The sequence below is a fragment of the Nicotiana attenuata genome, chromosome 9, assembly GCF_001879085.1.
Source record: "Nicotiana attenuata strain UT chromosome 9, NIATTr2, whole genome shotgun sequence".
Taxonomy (NCBI): Eukaryota; Viridiplantae; Streptophyta; class Magnoliopsida; order Solanales; family Solanaceae; genus Nicotiana; species Nicotiana attenuata.
The window spans coordinates 50,174,479-50,191,758 of NC_031997.1; the positions used below are offsets into that span (position 1 = coordinate 50,174,479).

Sequence of the window (17,280 nt, forward strand, 5' to 3'; positions counted from 1 at the left end):
TATGAATTTCAATCATAAAATACGCTACGGACCAGCCACGCATTCAAAACACTGAAAAGAGGTCGTCTTAACCCGATATTGACCATGGTCAAACTCCCAAATTTCTTAACTTTACTAGTCTTTCAACCAAAGATCCAAAAATACACCCAAGCCCTCGGGACTCCAAACCAAAAGTGCACACCAGTATAAAAGCATCATACGAACATGCTCGCGCGATCAAATCGCCAAAATAATATCTAAAACTACGAATTGAACACCAAATCAAATGAAATTTTCAAGAAAACTTTGAAATCTCTATTTTTACCATCGGACATCTGAATCACGTCAAACCGACTCCGTTTCCCACCAAATTTCACAGATAGGTCAAAAATATTATATTGTCCAAAATACGGACCCGATACCAACGAGATCAAACATCAATAATTTCTTAAAACAAATAAATTTTCAAACTTTCAATTTTCAACAAAAATTCATAACTCGGGCTAGGGACCTCTGAATCCGATTTCGGGCATACGCCCATGTCCCATATTTCGATACGGAAACACCGAGACTGTCAAAATACGAGTCCAGGTCCGTTTACCAAAAATGTTGATCGAAGTCAACTCAAATGAGGTTTTTAACCAAAACTCCTTATTTTTATCAACTTTCAACATAAAAGCTTTCCGGAAACACGTCCGGACTGCGCACGCAAATCGAGGAGGGATAAAAATGAGGTTTTAAGGCCTCGGAACACAATATTTGGTTTTAATTCATAAGATGACCTATCGGGTCATCACATTCTCCACCTCTAAAACAACCGTTCGTCCTCGAACGAACATAGAAAAGTACCTGGACTGGTGAAAAGGTGGGGATATCTGCTATGCATATCGGACTCGGATTCCCAAGTAGCCTCAACAGGCTGACCTCTTCACTGCACTCGAACTGAAGGATAACTCTTCGATCTCAACTGACGAACCTGTCGGTCTAGAATAGCTACCGGCTCCTCCTCGTAGGTCAAATCCTCTTCCAGCTGGATCGTGCTGAAGTCTAACACATGAGACGGATCTCCTTGATATTTTCGGAGCATGGACACACAGAATACCGGATGAACTGCTGATAAACTGGGTGGAAATGTGAGCTTGTAAGCCACCTCACCCACTTCCTGGAGAATCTCAAAAGGCCCGATGTACATAGGGCTCCACTTGCCCCTCTTCCCAAATCTCAGTACACCCTTCGTGGGTGACACGGAGCAACACTCTCTCTCCGACCATGAATGCAACATTGAGAATCTTACGGTCGGCATAACTCTTCTGCCTGGACTGAGCTGAGCGAAGTCTATCCTGAATGATCTTAACCTTATCCAAGGAATCCTGTACTAAATCTGTACCCAATAGCCGAGCCTCCCCCGGCTCAAACCACCCAACAGGCGATCGACACCGTCTACCATATAATGCCTCATAGAGGGCCATCTGAATGCTCGACTGGTAGCTGTTGTTGTAGGCAAACTCTGCAAGTGGCAAGAACTGATCCCAAGAGCCTCCAAAGTCAAAAACACGGGCGCGGAGCATATCCTCCAATATCTGAATAGTGCGCTCGGACTGTCCGTCCGTCTGAGGATGAAATGTTGTGCTCAACTCAACATGCGTGCCCAACTCACGCTGTACTGCCCTCTAGAAATGCATACCTAGATCAGAAATGATAGACACGGGCACACCGTGAAGACAAACGATCTCGCGGATATAAATCTCTGACAACTTGTTGCGGCCAAAACGCACACGCAAGTATACGTGGTCGATAAGTAATATAGGATTGTAAGTCCAGATCGTACCCACAGGGACTTGTGATTAACTATTAACTAAATTAGACTATCCTAATTTTCTAAACAAGAATTAAACCGAGAAGTATTTGGTTCTAAACTAATTAAATAAAGAATATAAATAATGAACTTTTAACAAGGATAAAGAGCAGATATTTATGATATCAATGTAATGAAAACGATCTAGGGTTATGGGCTATCTAACATTCCTATTGTATTCTTCAATTGAATTGACTAACTAATTTATCTAGTTTATTGGTTGACAGAGTTAATATTGCCTCGCCTTTTCAAGCTAACCTAACGCCTATATTCCTATGGAATTAGGATTAACAAGAACGCATTTACAATTCCCGTATAGTAACCAAGCAAGCGATTAGGTATATTCCTATCCTAACCGCAAATCGCTCCCCCTAAGAGTTAAGATCTTGCTCTACTCAATCTTATATGCAATCTAGAATTCCCTCTCCCGAGTTCAATCCTAAATTCGTAGATAGTATTCAATTGGTGATCAAGCAATCAAATAATTAAGCGCAAGATTGAATAAATAAACCAATATGATAAACTAAGAAATCAAAATCAATATCCAAATAACAATAGTCATGAAAGAACCACAACCCTAGAACGTGAAGTTTAGCTCCACATAGACATGGTAGCAAAACAACAAATCATACAAAGAAACATAAAAAGACTAAGTTGGTGGAAGAAAAGATGAAACCCAGCCTCCACGGCGGCTCTGTGCTCTTCCTTGGTCAAAAATTGCTCTAAAAAACGTTCTCCTATGTATATATACCAAGTAGGGTTGGGCCCAAACAATTATACCTTCTCCAATGTGAAAAAGGACACTTTTCCCGGGTGAGACGCGCGACTTCGCGCAAACTTCGCGCAAACTTCTGCCTCAGCCCCCTAACACGCGCGACTTCGCGCAAACTTCGCGCGTTCGCGCATTTTTCACCCTGTTCTGTTCCGAATTTGGAAAAACGTGAAACATGAAAGTTTTAGCCCTTTGAGTTAGCTTTCCAACCATATATTGTTGAGCCCAAATGGAGTTCTGAGCGAAAACTTATGTGCATTTTACTAGACAGTGCACAATCTGCCTACTGGAGTCTTCGTTTGCTCTAACCATCATCCGTTGACCCCCAAACGCGATCCCGACTTAATTCCTTGAACTTTTACTCAGATTTCAAAGCTCCAAATCACTTGAATTCATTCCATAACATCTATATAGCTCGGAATCACTCCTACAAGGCATAAAACACACAGTTAGTGCAAAACACTAGCGATTAAAGCTCAAACTCAATTAAAGTGCAGTAAATTAGAGTGTAATAAGCGACTAAAATACACAATTATAGCCTATCATCACAACCGCTCTGAAGAATAGGTAACTGCCACAAGAATGAAATGCCTGACTTGGTCAACCTGTCCATAATGACCCAAACTGCGTCGAACTTCCTCTGAGTCCGTGGGAATCCATCAACGAAATCCATAGTGATACGCTCCCACTTCCACTCTGGAATCTCTATCTTCTGAAGCAAACCACCAGGTCTCTGATGCTCGTACTTTACTTCCTGACTAGACACCGAGCTACGTATGCAACTATATCCTTCTTCATCCTCCTCCACCCACAACTTGGATGTCCTTCCTATTGGTAATGGTCTTGAAGTTTATGACAAGGTACGACATGTACCACTCTGATCTCAAATATTAGTCGTTTTGTCAAACTGAATATGTTTCAAAATATGATGTCATTTGTTACTTTTTTACGGATGTATATCCTTACTATTCTAGTTAGTGGAGTATTAATTAAATGAGATGTTTGACGAAACGGCAGATAAAACCAGGGCTTAGTGCATATGCAAGTGATCCAAAGGCAGCAAAATCTCTAGAGCCCCTTCTATTGAAAGCTGACAGTGTTGTTACCATAAAGTTGCAGCCTGATACACCTGTTGAACTAAGCCCTGTTTGTCCATAAATTTTTTCTTTTTTCGAAAAAAAATAATTCAAAAATATGTCCATGAAATTTTGTAAATTTTTGGAAAATGAGTTTGTCAAAAACCACTTTTTCAAAATTTTCAGATTTTTTTTTTCTCCACTCATAATGTTGAATATTTTCCCAAGTGAAATGCATGTCCGAACACAATTTCAAATTTCAAATACCATTTTTCAACTTAACTCCAAATACTACTTTTTTTCAAAAATTACAATTTTTATGTCAGACTTATAGCATTTTTCACTATGAATTAAATTTCTATATATATTCTTGTATATCTTACAAAAATGTGATCTCAATCGTTAATACAGGCAACTGCCGGCCTAAGAATGTTAAAAGGTGATGCCGCAGAAAGAATTTTACAATTGGTATAATTCTAGCCACTTTTCTTTTTGGCTGTAAATGTACTTAAAAATGCCACTAACATGATTAATTGTTTGGTAATTATTTGTGTAATGTTAATTGACTTTTGAAAGGTGAGAGAGATGCTGAATAATGAAAGCAGCTTTGAATATAAGGCTGAATGGGTTTCAATACTTAGGCCTCATTTGTTTGCACTTAATGGAGGTCTGAATCTTAATCATTCAGATCTTAGACATTAAGTGCGTTTGTTTTTAAAGTCTAAATCTTAATTATGCATATCTTAATCATTAAGTGTGTTTGTTTTTTTTACTTAACATCCACTTAATGGGTCTGAATAGGTCTGTATGATTAAGATCTGTAATAGAGACTTAATTTCATTAAGATGCTATCACATATTCATTATTAACCGCCGTCACCACCTACCATTATCAACTACCACCATGCCACCACCACCACCATACTCAGCCACTACCTCCACCACCACCACCGCCTCCACCACCACGCTACCATCATCCTTAATCATAGCCGCCACCATTATCGAACATGACCATCCACCATCCCACCACTTCGACCACCATCATTCTCACCCACAGTCAACACTTATCCACCTCAACTACCACAACCAACCACCCCATCACCATTAATAACCACAACCGGCACCACCCATCATTATAACCTACCACCGCCTTCCTCAATCACAAACCACCACCCGCCATTATTAACTATCACCACCCACCACCACCATCATCAATCATAATTGCCACCACTACCAATCACTACTAGCTACTAGCATGAACCACCATTATCAACCAAAACTACCACCGACCACCGCCTTTAGTCGGCATTCACCCGTTAGCCATCACCATCAACAACTATCATATTTTTATAAAATATATATTTTATTGATAGAAAATTAGATTTTTTTTCAAAAAAAGATAAATTTTATGCATTCAGATGTTAAAAATCAAACAGTCTTAATTTTTAGTATTCAAATCTTAATACACATCTTAATATATTCAGATATGTATTCAGATTCAGATGTCTTAATTTTAATACACAACTTGATATTCGGATGTGTATTTAGATTCAGACGTCTTAATCTTAAAAAAAATAAATGAGGCCTTAGTGGAACTCAAGAAGGTTCTTATTTTTGGGTAAGTCCCCTCTTCATTACTCCATGTCCTAATTTACGTGGTAGTATTTGATTTAGTATGGAATTAAGAAAGTAATTTATGTTTTTGAAATTTATGGTGTAAAACAAGACAAAGAATTTATGTCACTATAAATCATCCCAATAAGAATAAATATAAAGTTTAAAGTTAAACTGTTCCTAATTAAATAAGAAAATATAACATTTTTTTGGACATACTAAGAAAAAGCATGACACATAAATTAGGACAACAGGAGTATTTTTTTTTTTTTTTTTTTTTATAAATGTACTTCAGTTTTTTTTACTTGTTTTCTCCAAAACTATCTTCTTGTAGGTTGCTTTAAACTATTTATTAGTAAGAACTTTAGGTAAAGGATACCAAAATACAGCTGCTACTATAGATCTTGGAGGTGGATCAGTACAAATGGCTTTTGCTTTATCAAAGGAAAATGTTGAAAAAGCCCCTTCAAAATTTTGATGGAAAGAAATATGTCTTGCAAAAATCACTCATGGGAGCAAATTATTACCTCTATGTTCATAGGTAAAATATTATTTACTTATTGAATATGCCTCATTAGAGTGAAGAGTTCTTTGTTTTCTATACAAATTTTCTTTAATTTTTTTGTGTTGATGCAGTTATTTAAACTGGTTCACTAGCAGCTCGAGCTGAGATTCTCAAAGTTTCAAGAAACTCTAGTAGTCCATGCATTTGGAAGGGCACTAATGGTACGTTTAAGTTAATTTGCATGTACCATTAAATGTGATCCTTTAGTATTATTAAACAGAGGTCTCGAGTTCGAGTCCTTGGATGGAAAACTCCTGGTATTATCGGTTACCAGATGAAAGTCTAATATATAAATACCATTTTTTTTTTGAAGGGTACTACACATATGGGGAAGTAGCATACAAAGCTTCACCTACACCAAATGGTTCAAGTTTCAGAAAATGCAGGAGAATAGTGAGGAAAGCACTTAAGTTAAATGAAGGATGCAAATTAAATATCAAAACTGTACCTTCAATGGTGTTTGGAATGGTGGAGGTGTTGATGGTTTCAAGACTCTATACATTTCATCATTTTTCTTTGAGATGGCTTATCGGGTAATATAATTATTCAATAATTAATTCCCATTTCTAACTTTTTAATTAGTTGTTAAAACAAATTTATGTACAACAACAACAACAACACGCCTAGTGTAATCCCACAATTGGGGTCTGGGGAGGGTAATGTGTACGCAGACCTTACCACTAGCTAGGAGTGACAAACAGGCGTGTCGGATCGGATATGAACGGGTCAAAAACGGGTAATTGAAAAACGGATAAATTATCAGACCCCGATCCATATTTAATACGGATAAAAAACGGGTTACCCGGAGGATAATATGGATATCCATATAATCCATGGCTTCTTGAATATGATCACTTTTGGGAGAATTCCTAGTGATCTTCTAACCTTGAGGAACCCCCAGTTTGAGGCTTTACAAATGTAAAAATTAAACCCATCAATTATCTATTGGTTATCCATAGTGGATAATATGGTTCTTATCCATATTTGACCCGTCTTTAAAAAGTTCATTATCCAACCCATTTTTTAATGGATAATATAGGTGGATAACTATTTTCTTTTAACCATTTTGCCACCTCTACTCCTAGCTAACTTGTGAGAGTAGTTAAAAAAATTATGTGAAAATTTTAAATTATACACGAATTGCTCGTTTTAGTTTAAATCTTAGTCGAAAAACATAATATAATTAGACAAATATATATATATATATATAGTATATATATATATATATATATATATATATATATATATATATATGGGATTAAACTAATTAACTATTAGCTCAAAATTATTACTCTGTAGATAAATTAATTTCAGAATGTACTTCCTCCGTTTCACTATGTGAAGGTGCTTGATGATTGGGAACGGATGATATTATTGTGGTTATTTCACTATAAAATAGAACATAGGGAGTAATAAATTTGAGATTTTAAAAGAAAGGAGTTCAGTAACTTTCAAGTGTAATTTGAAAAAGCTGTAATATTCAAAAGGTAATAAATGCTAAATTTCAAAAACTAATTTGAGATTGTAAAAGCATGTTACAATGAACCAAGAATGTCAGTAAGATATATAGAAACATATAATATAATTTGAAATGTTTAAGATTTTCCCAGTTCAGCCTACTAATTAATTAAATGAAGATACTCAATTTATGATATTGGTAATTACATTTTAACTTTAATTATATTACAGGTGGATATTGTTGATCCAAAAGCATCATCTGGGAAAGCTAAGCCAATACAGTACCTGAATGCAGCTAAAATTTCTTGCAAACTAAAAGCCAAAGAAGTAAAATCTATGTTTCCTAATGTGGATAGTAAAGATCTCCCATATCTTTGCATGGATATGTTATATCAATTCACTTACTAAACTTTACTCTATAAAGTCAAAAACTATATTGTGTCACATTAAAATAACATAACTTAATTCACTAAAACAGTGAAGTCACTAACTCGATATCCACTATGATAATAAATTCACAATATATGAGTATTTTGTCGTTATATATGGAGGATGAAATTTAGCAACTTTAGTGTTATAGTAGGTAAAAATCAATTGTTTTAATGAGACAAATAGTTTTTGATTTTATTGTTATAGTTAGTAAACTTTAGTGACTTTATTTTTATAGGGTGGGTGAAATTCAGTTACTTTAATGTAGGAGAAAAATTATTTTTAGGACTTTAGAGCATAAAGTTCAGTGACGATTATGCCTGAAATTAACTCCTATTTAGCTGGAATATTAAGTATTAAATAAGTGGAGTTTTAATATGTTTTGATCATTTTCAGGTATGGACTCTTAAGAGATTACATTGGTGCATGATGTTAACTACAAAAATAATCGTGTGGAAGCAGCATGGCCATTAGTTGTGCCATTGATGTAGTCTCATTACATCTTCTAAGTCGCATATCATCTTCTTAATTAAGTTGTATTGCTAATCTAATTAATTAGATTGCCGGGGAAAAGTACGAATTAGTGCTTTGTATTAATACCTTGTGTTTCCCTTGTTCATTTTCTTGTTTAAGGGATTTCGAAGCACTCAATTCGGTTCTTAACACTACAGGAAAAAAGGTTTACAGTAACGACAATCTGTGGCGACCTCTTTAGCAGCCACCAAGGGTAGTGTCGAGTCGCCACAATAAGTGTGTTTACCCTCGAATCCGGATAACAATTGAATTTATATGGGGTTTTAAGGATCCGTGAACTAAAAGATACAAAAGGCTTTTAGGTTGAGGAAAATAAAGATAAAGACTCAACAATTGCTGTTAAAGTAAATAATCGCAGAATATAATATTGCTTAGAACAATTGTGCTTGATGATCCACAAGAATTTAGAGAGATACCCATTTATACATTCTGATTAAGGGTAAAAATAAGGTAGGTAAATTGATTACATCGTGGATCCCTGTAATTACGCCTTAATGGCCTGAAGTGGTTGAGAAAATCACGTTTGGGCGAGATATCCGGCGATGCTTGGTTATCCGTTACGAGCCCGGCTTCCGACCTTGTGTGTTTCTCCATCCGGTGGTGATTCCTTTCGAGCTCTGTAACGGTCTCGAAATGACTCGACCTCGGTTGTAGACGTGGCCGTCGTTCTACCTTGCATCCAGGTCGGGTTCGATGGCCCCGACTTGCTCCGGACCGGATCCAACCCGGTCGGGCTCAAGCAAAAAAGGGTATCACCCAATACAAAGTGATAGTTACATCGGTGAATTATATGTCGCTATTTTGAGTAGCGACTTGTGTCACGACCCAAAATTCCATAATAAATGTCGTGATGACACTTAATCTCTAAGACTAAGTAAGCCGTTTATAATAGCAATTCAAGTCATATTTTTTTTTTTAATAATCGAAACAACCAGCGGAAATAAAGATACAACCTCCCAAGACTGGTAGTACTGAGTCACGAACTCTAACTGAAAACATGAAATGATTTGAAGGAAATTAAATATACACTTACTTCTCAAATAATAATTGACAATACGATAAAAGGAAAAGACTCCAAGGGACTGCGACGACCAAGCAACTCTACCTTGAATCCTTGCGATCACACTCTAACTCTGTCCGAGTCCTATGTCTCCAATACTTGGCTCTGTACATAAAAAAAATATACAGAAGTATAGTATGAGTACACCACAGCGGTACCCAGTAAGTATCAAGACTAACATCGGTGGAGTAGTGACGAGGTACAGTCAAGACACTCACTAGTCTAACAACCTGTGCAATATAGCATACAAAATAATATGAAACAAATAACAATGATGGCAACAATAATCAATCAGTGATATAAACAGCAGGGCAACAAGAACACCATAAATACTGCTCAACGAATAATGAATACAAGTGCAATCAATTAATCAAGTCCTTCAAATATAAATCTTTCGCCTATAAATCCTTCAAGAAATAATCGCCTTGTGACGCCTCATTTCATAATCATAAATAATAAATGTCTCAACCCACTTTCATATTTTCACGGCACCTCTTGCCCACATTTCTATCACAACCGCACGGGCAACTCACGTGCCAATATTATCATCATTTACTCACTGTACCTCGTGCCTACATCATAATCTTCCATTAATAAAATCATAATATTTTTTTCCGGCACCTCGTGCCCATATCATAATTTGCCGGGCAACATCCACAGGCTCACAATCTCAACATGTACCAGACTATTATCAATTTTGCTGAATTAACAAAGCAAGTTGCACCAGTTATAAAAGAACTCACAAGAAAATCACAACATTACATAAATATCACCAACACAATATCTCCACATCATTATATCATCCCCGACAATAGCCACCCTTATCTCTCCTATAGCCACCCTTATCGCTCCTATAATAGCCTCCCTTATCGCTCCGTATAATAGCCACCCTTATCTCTCCGCCCAAACAATATCCCAACACACATAACCACAGTGAAATGTCATCCTTATACCCACGGAATATTAATAAAGGAATGCCACCCTTGTGTCCTCGTAAAAATAACTCAATTTACACAAAAACTTACACAGAATATTATCACAACAACACAATACAAGAATGCATATCACAAATTGCCCATAGGCCACAACAAATTCCAAAGATACAATAAAATCAATTAATTTCACCACAAAAAAACCCAAGACTCCACACAACGCATATAAAACCTCAAAACAACAAGGATGGAAAATAATTCATCATAGGGCAACACCTTCTTTAATTCATATTTTCGATAATTATATCAATGCCTCTTCTTAACTTATTTAATCAATTATTTACAAATGGAAAATCCATAATAAAATTATTTTCAGAAAATATCAAATCAACAAACACCTGGAATTCACCAAAATATCCAAGCGGCAATCACACNCTCCGGCCTGTGAACGCCAGCTAGGCTACCTCGTAAGTCCCTAGACTGAAGTCAGCTCCCGATCAATATCCTACTGCTGTGATCCAAAAGCTGCTCCGATACCGTGATCTGTGCAAAAGAGCACAGAAGTGTAGCATCAGCAAAACCGACCCCATGTGCTGGTAAGTGCCTAGCCTAACCCCGGCGAAGTAGTGACGAGGCTAGACAGGACTACCAAACCAACCTGTGCAATTCAATATATATATATATATATATGCAATAAAAGGGAAGAATACAGAAATTAAACAGTTAAGAGGGAGGGAAGCATACTATGGGGGAGTACAGTCCGGATATAAAGTCAACAATTTAAGTAAGGAACAGGGCAATAACAATAATTAATGAGAGCAGGAAAATCGATAGTTGCACGGCATCAACCTTCGTGCTTTTACTCTCATTCTCACCAAAAGCAATCAAGTAATGTGCACGGCATCACCCTTCGTGCTTTCCCTCACATAACTCTCATATCATGGCACGGAATGGTCCTTCGTGCAATTATAATCAAATCAGAGCACGGAATGTCCCTTCGTGCAAATATGATCAAAACATGGCACGGAATGACCCTTCGTGCAAATATAATCAAAACATGGCACGGAATGACCCTTCGTGCATATATAATCAAAACATGGCACGGAATGACCCTTCGTGCAAATATGATCAAAACATGGCACGGAATGACCCTTCGTGCAAATATAATCAAAACATGGCACGGAATGACCCTTCGTGCATATATAATCAAAACATGGCACGGAATGACCCTTCGTGCATTATCACTCTTCCTTACCCAAACAGTAATCACAACCAAACGGGGCGAGGGGATAAACAAATAATAAGAAATATCCCGGCAAGGGAATCACACAATTAACAGCTAAATCCCGGCAAGGGAGCAACAACAATACTTTCACATCCCGGTAAGGGGGATAATCAATATACTCAAACCATCCCGGCCAGGGATTAACCATATCACTTTCTCTTTCTTTCATTTCTTACTCAATAGTCTTTTTATCGTTCGAGCCAACGCTCCAAAAAATTTACAATTCATATTTAGTCCTCATTCTCTTCACATTGCATAGAATTCATCAATTTACATGGGAGAGTCATAACAATATCAGGATAAGTACATACAAGGACCCACGGTCATGCTAGACACCGGTGTATAGATACTCGTCACCATGCCTATGCACCGTACTCGATCATTTAGCAATTAGCAAATAATGACACTCTAATCCTATTCCTTCAAGCCAAAGTTAGATCAAACACTTACCTCGAATGCTCCAAACTCAACTCAATCCTCTAGTATAGCTTTACCCCTCGAATTCACCACCAAACCGCTCGAATCTAATCACAAATTACTTGAATGTATCAACAACTGCTAATCGAATCAATTTGAATGCATGAAAAATGAATTTCCCAAAGTTTTACTCAAAAATTCCCAAAATGCCCCCGGGCCCACGTGGTCAAAACCCGAGGTTCGAACCAAAACCCGATTACCCATTCCCTCATGAACTCAGATATGTAAGTTATTTTGGAATCGGACCTTAAATTGAGGTCCAAAACCCCCAAATTTAGGAACCCTAGTTCTACCATAAATTCCCAAATTCCCCAATTAAAATCTTTGTTTTGAAGTTGAAATTATGTTTAAGGATGTTAAGGAGTATAGAAAATCAGTTAGCAATCACTTACCAATCGTTTTGAAGAAGAAGAATCGTTTGGAAAATCGCCACTTATGTTTTGGGTTTTGAAAAAGTGAAAAAAAGATTGAAAATCCCGACTTTATATACTTTACTGAAGGCTGGCACGGACCGCAAAAAAATGCACCGCGGCTGCACCGAGGAAGGGAAGAAAAAAATGACTCTCTGAACCTACCCAGCGCGGACCGCACTGATTTGGTGTGCGGCCGTGCTGGTCGACTTACCCCTTGGCCCTCTGAATCCAAGCCACGCGGACCGCACAGAAATATACCGCGGCCGCGCGGCTTCCAGCGCTGACCGCGCGGAATTGACCGCGGGCGCGCTGGGGGCCTGCAACCCCTGAACCTGCAACTTCAGAATGTTTCTAAGCCTAAGACCTTCCGGAACCCACTCAAAACTCACCCGAGCCCTCGGGGCTCCAAACCGAGCATGCAAATGAACTCATAAACATACTACGGACTCATCCCTGCGATCAAATCGCTCAATCAACATCATGAATCATCAATTTGGGCCTCAATACCCATGATTTCCTTCCAATTTCCATAGAACATCGAGTTTATATTTTTCTAGCTCACAACACGTCAAATGACATCCAAATTAAACCAAACTTTATAGCAATTGTTTAGACCACATATAACACTTGTACCGGACGTCGGAACCAAAATACGAGCCCGATACCACAGTCTTCTAAACAAATATCACTTTCCAATTTCTTTAATTATTTTCAGAAAACAATTTCACGTAAAAATTGATTCCTCGGACTCGGGACCTCGGAATTTGTTTCCGGCATACCCCCAAGTCTCATATTTTCCTACGGACCCTCCGGGACTGTCGAATCACGAGTCCGGGTCCGTTTGCCCAAAACGTTGACCGAAGTCAAACTTAATCAATTAAAACATCAAAATTTTATTATCTTTCTCACAAATTCATATTTAAACGTTCCGGCTACGCGCCCGGACTGCGCACACAAATTCGAGGCAACCCCCAAGTGAGGTTTTCACGGCCTCAGAAATACAGAGTGAGTAGGAATACAGGTGATGACCCTTTGGGTCGTCACATTCTCCACCTCTAAAACAACCGTTCGTCCTCGAACGGACAAGAGAAAGAAGTACCTGAGTCAGGAAAAAGATGGAGATAACGGCTCCGCATATCAGACTCGGACTCCCAGGTCGATGCCTCAGGAGGCTGACCTCTCCACTGAACACGAACAGAAGGAAAACTCTTAGACCTCAACTGACGAACCTGCCGGTCTAGAATAGATACCGGCTCCTCCTCATATGATAAGTCCTTGTCCAACTGGACAGTACTTAAGTCTAACACATGGGCTGGATCGCCGTGATACCTCCGAAGCATGGACACATGAAACACTAGATGCACGGCTGATAAGCTAGGTGGCAACGCAAGTCTATAAGCCACCTCACCCACTCGATCAAGAATCTCAAACGGGCCGATGAACCTAGTGCTAAGCTTGCCCTTCTTCCCAAATCTCATCACGCCCTTCATAGGCCACACTTGGAGCAATACCCGTTCACCAACCATGAAAGCTACATCTCGAACCTTACGGTCTGCATAACTCTTCTGCCTAGACTGAGCTGAACGAAGCCTCTCCTGAATGATCTTGACCTTATCTAAGGCCTCCTGAACTAAATCTGTACCCAATAACCGAGCCTCTCCCGGCTCAAACCACCCAACCCGAGACCGACATCGCCTACCATACAACGCCTCATAAGGAGCCATCTGAATGCTGGACTGGTAGCTGTTGTTGTAGGCGAACTCTGCTAAAGGCAAAAACTGGTCCCACGAGCCTCCGAAATCAATGACACAGGCTCGGAGCATATCCTCCAATATCTGAATAGTCCTCTCGGACTGGCCGTCCGTCAGAGGGTGGAACGTTGTGCTCAACTGAACCTGGGTGCCCAACTCCTGCTGAACTGCTCTCCAGAAGCGCGAGGTAAACTGCGTACCCCGGTCCGAAATGATAGATGTCGGCACCCCATGAAGGCGAACAATCTCTCGGATGTAGATCTCGGCTAACCTCTCCGATGAATAAGTGGCTGCAACAGGAATAAAATGCGCTGACTTGGTCAGCCTATCAACAATGACCCAAATAGAATCAAACTTCTTCCGAGTCAACGGAAGTCCAGTAACGAAATCCATGGTAATCCTCTCCCACTTCCACTTGGGAAGCTCAATCCTCTGAAACAAACCACCAGGCCTCTGATGCTCATACTTAACCTGCTGGCAGTTCAAACATCGAGATACATATGCAACAATATCGTTCTTCATCCTGCGCCACCAATAAAGCTGCCGCAAGTCCTGATACATCTTCGCGGCGCCCGGGTGAATAGAATACCGAGAACTATGGGCCTCCGCTAAGATCAACTCTCGAATCCCATCGACATTGGGCATACAAACTCACCCCTGCAATCTCAAAACACCATCATCATCTAAGGTCACCTTCGTGGCACCTCCACGCTGCACCGTGTCTCTCAGGACACACAAATGGGGATCATCAAACTGCCGATCACGGATACGCTCCAATAATGAAGAACGAGCGACCGTACAAGCTAACACTCTGCTAGGCTCAGAAATGTCCAACCTCACAAATCGATTGGCCAGGTCCTGAATATCCAAAGCAAGCGGTCTCTGGCTGACCGGAACATAAACAAGACTACCCATGCTGGCGGACTTCCTACTCAATGCATCGGCCACCACATTGGCTCTCCCCGGGTGGTACAAAATAGTAACATCATAATCCTTCAGTAGCTCCAACCACCTCCTCTGCCTCAAGTTCAACTCCTTCTGCTTGAACAAGTACTGTAGACTCTTGTGATCAGTGTACACCTCACACGTCACGCCATATAGGTAATGCCTCCAAATCTTCCAAGCATGAACTATGGCTGCCAACTCTAGATCATGAACCGGATAATTCTTCTCATGGATCTTCAAATGCCTCGAAGCATAGGCTATGACTCTGCCATCCTGCATCAATACTGCACCAAGTCCAATACGGGAAGCATCACAATAGACTGTATAAGGCCCTGAGCCTGCGGGCAAAACCAATATCGATGCCGTAGTCTGAGCTGTCTTGAGCTTCTGAAAGCTCACCTCACACTCGTCTGACCATCTGAACTTGGCACCCTTCTGGGTCAATCTGGTCATCGGGGCTGCTATGGATGAAAATCCCTCTACGAAATGGCGGTAATAACCTGCTAACCCCAAGAAACTCCGAATCTCAGTAGCTGATGCTGGTCGAGGCCAGTTCTTGACTGCCTCAATCTTCTTCGGGTCCACCTGAATACCCTCTGCTGATACGACATGACCCAGAGATGCAACCGAACTCAACCAGAACTCACACTTCGAGAACTTAGCATATAACTGACTATCCTTTAGAGTCTGAAGAACCACTCTGAGGTGCTGCTCGTGCTCCTCCTGACTGCGGGAGTACACCAGAATATCATCAATAAAGACTATCACGAACAGGTCCAAGTAAGGTCTGAACACTCGGTTCATCAACTCCATAAATGCGGCTGGGGCATTGGTCAACCCAAATGACATGACCAAAAACTCATAATGCCCATACCGAGTGCGGAAAGCTGTCTTAGGGACATCAGACGCCCTAATCCTCAGCTGATGGTAGCCAGATCTCAAGTCTACCTTTGAAAACACCTTCGCACCCTGAAGCTGGTCAAACAAATCATCAATCCTCGGCAATGGATACTTATTCTTTATCGTCACCTTGTTCAATTGCTGGTAATAATGCACATCCTCATCGATCCATCCTTTTTCTTCACAAATAACACCCGCGCACCCCAAGGAGAAACACTAGGCCTGATGAAACCCTTCTCTAGCAAATCTTGCAACTGGTCCTTTAACTCCTTCAACTCTGGCGGGGCCATGCGATACGGCGGAATAGAAATGGGCTGCGTGCCTGGGGCCAGATCAATACAGAAATCAATATCCCTGTCGGGCGGCATACCCGGCAGGTCTGAAGGGAAAACCTCGAGGAACTCCCGAACAATAGGAACAGAGTCAATAGAAGGAACCTCCGTGCTGGAATCGCGAACATACGCCAGATAAGCTAAACACCCCTTCTCGACCATGCGTCGAGCCTTCACATATGAAATAACACTGCGGGTGGCATGACCTGGGGTCCCTCTCCACTCCAATCGGGGCAAATCTGGCAAAGCCAAGGTCACGGTCTTGGCGTGACAATCCAAGATAGCATGATACGGGAACAACCAATCCATCCCTAATATAACGTCGAAATCTACCATGTCTAAAAGCAATAAATCAATACGGGTCTCAAGACCCTCAAACACTACCACACAGGAATGATGAACTCGGTCGACCACTATAGAATCACCCACCGGTGTAGATACATAAACAGGAATACCCAAAGCATCACTAGGCATAACCAGGTAGGGTGTAAAATAGGACGACACATATGAATACGTAGACCCAGGGTCAAATAACACTGAGGCATCCCTATCACAGACCAGAATAGTACCTGTAATAACAGCATCTGAAGACTCAGCCTCTGTCCTGGCTGGCAAAGCATAACACCGGGGCTGGGCCCCACCTCCCTGAACTATGTCTTTGGGACGATCTGCTACTGGCTGACCCCTACCTCTGCCGGTCCGAGCTCCACCTCTACGGTCTCTACCTCCACTTCTATGATCCCTACCCCCGCCTCTAGCTGGCTGGGCAAGCTGTGTAGCACCTGGTGCCTGAATCATGGGACGAGGACCCTGCTGCTGAGAACTACCCGAGGCTCGAGGGCAAAATCTGACAATGTGACTCGGGTCACCACAACCATAACAAGCCCTCCGCTGCTGAGACTGC

At 40.4% G+C, this 17,280-nt stretch overlaps 1 pseudogene; it reads left to right on the forward strand.

Moving 5' to 3' along the window:
* LOC109232711 lies at positions 3,600 to 8,276 on the forward strand (annotated as a pseudogene).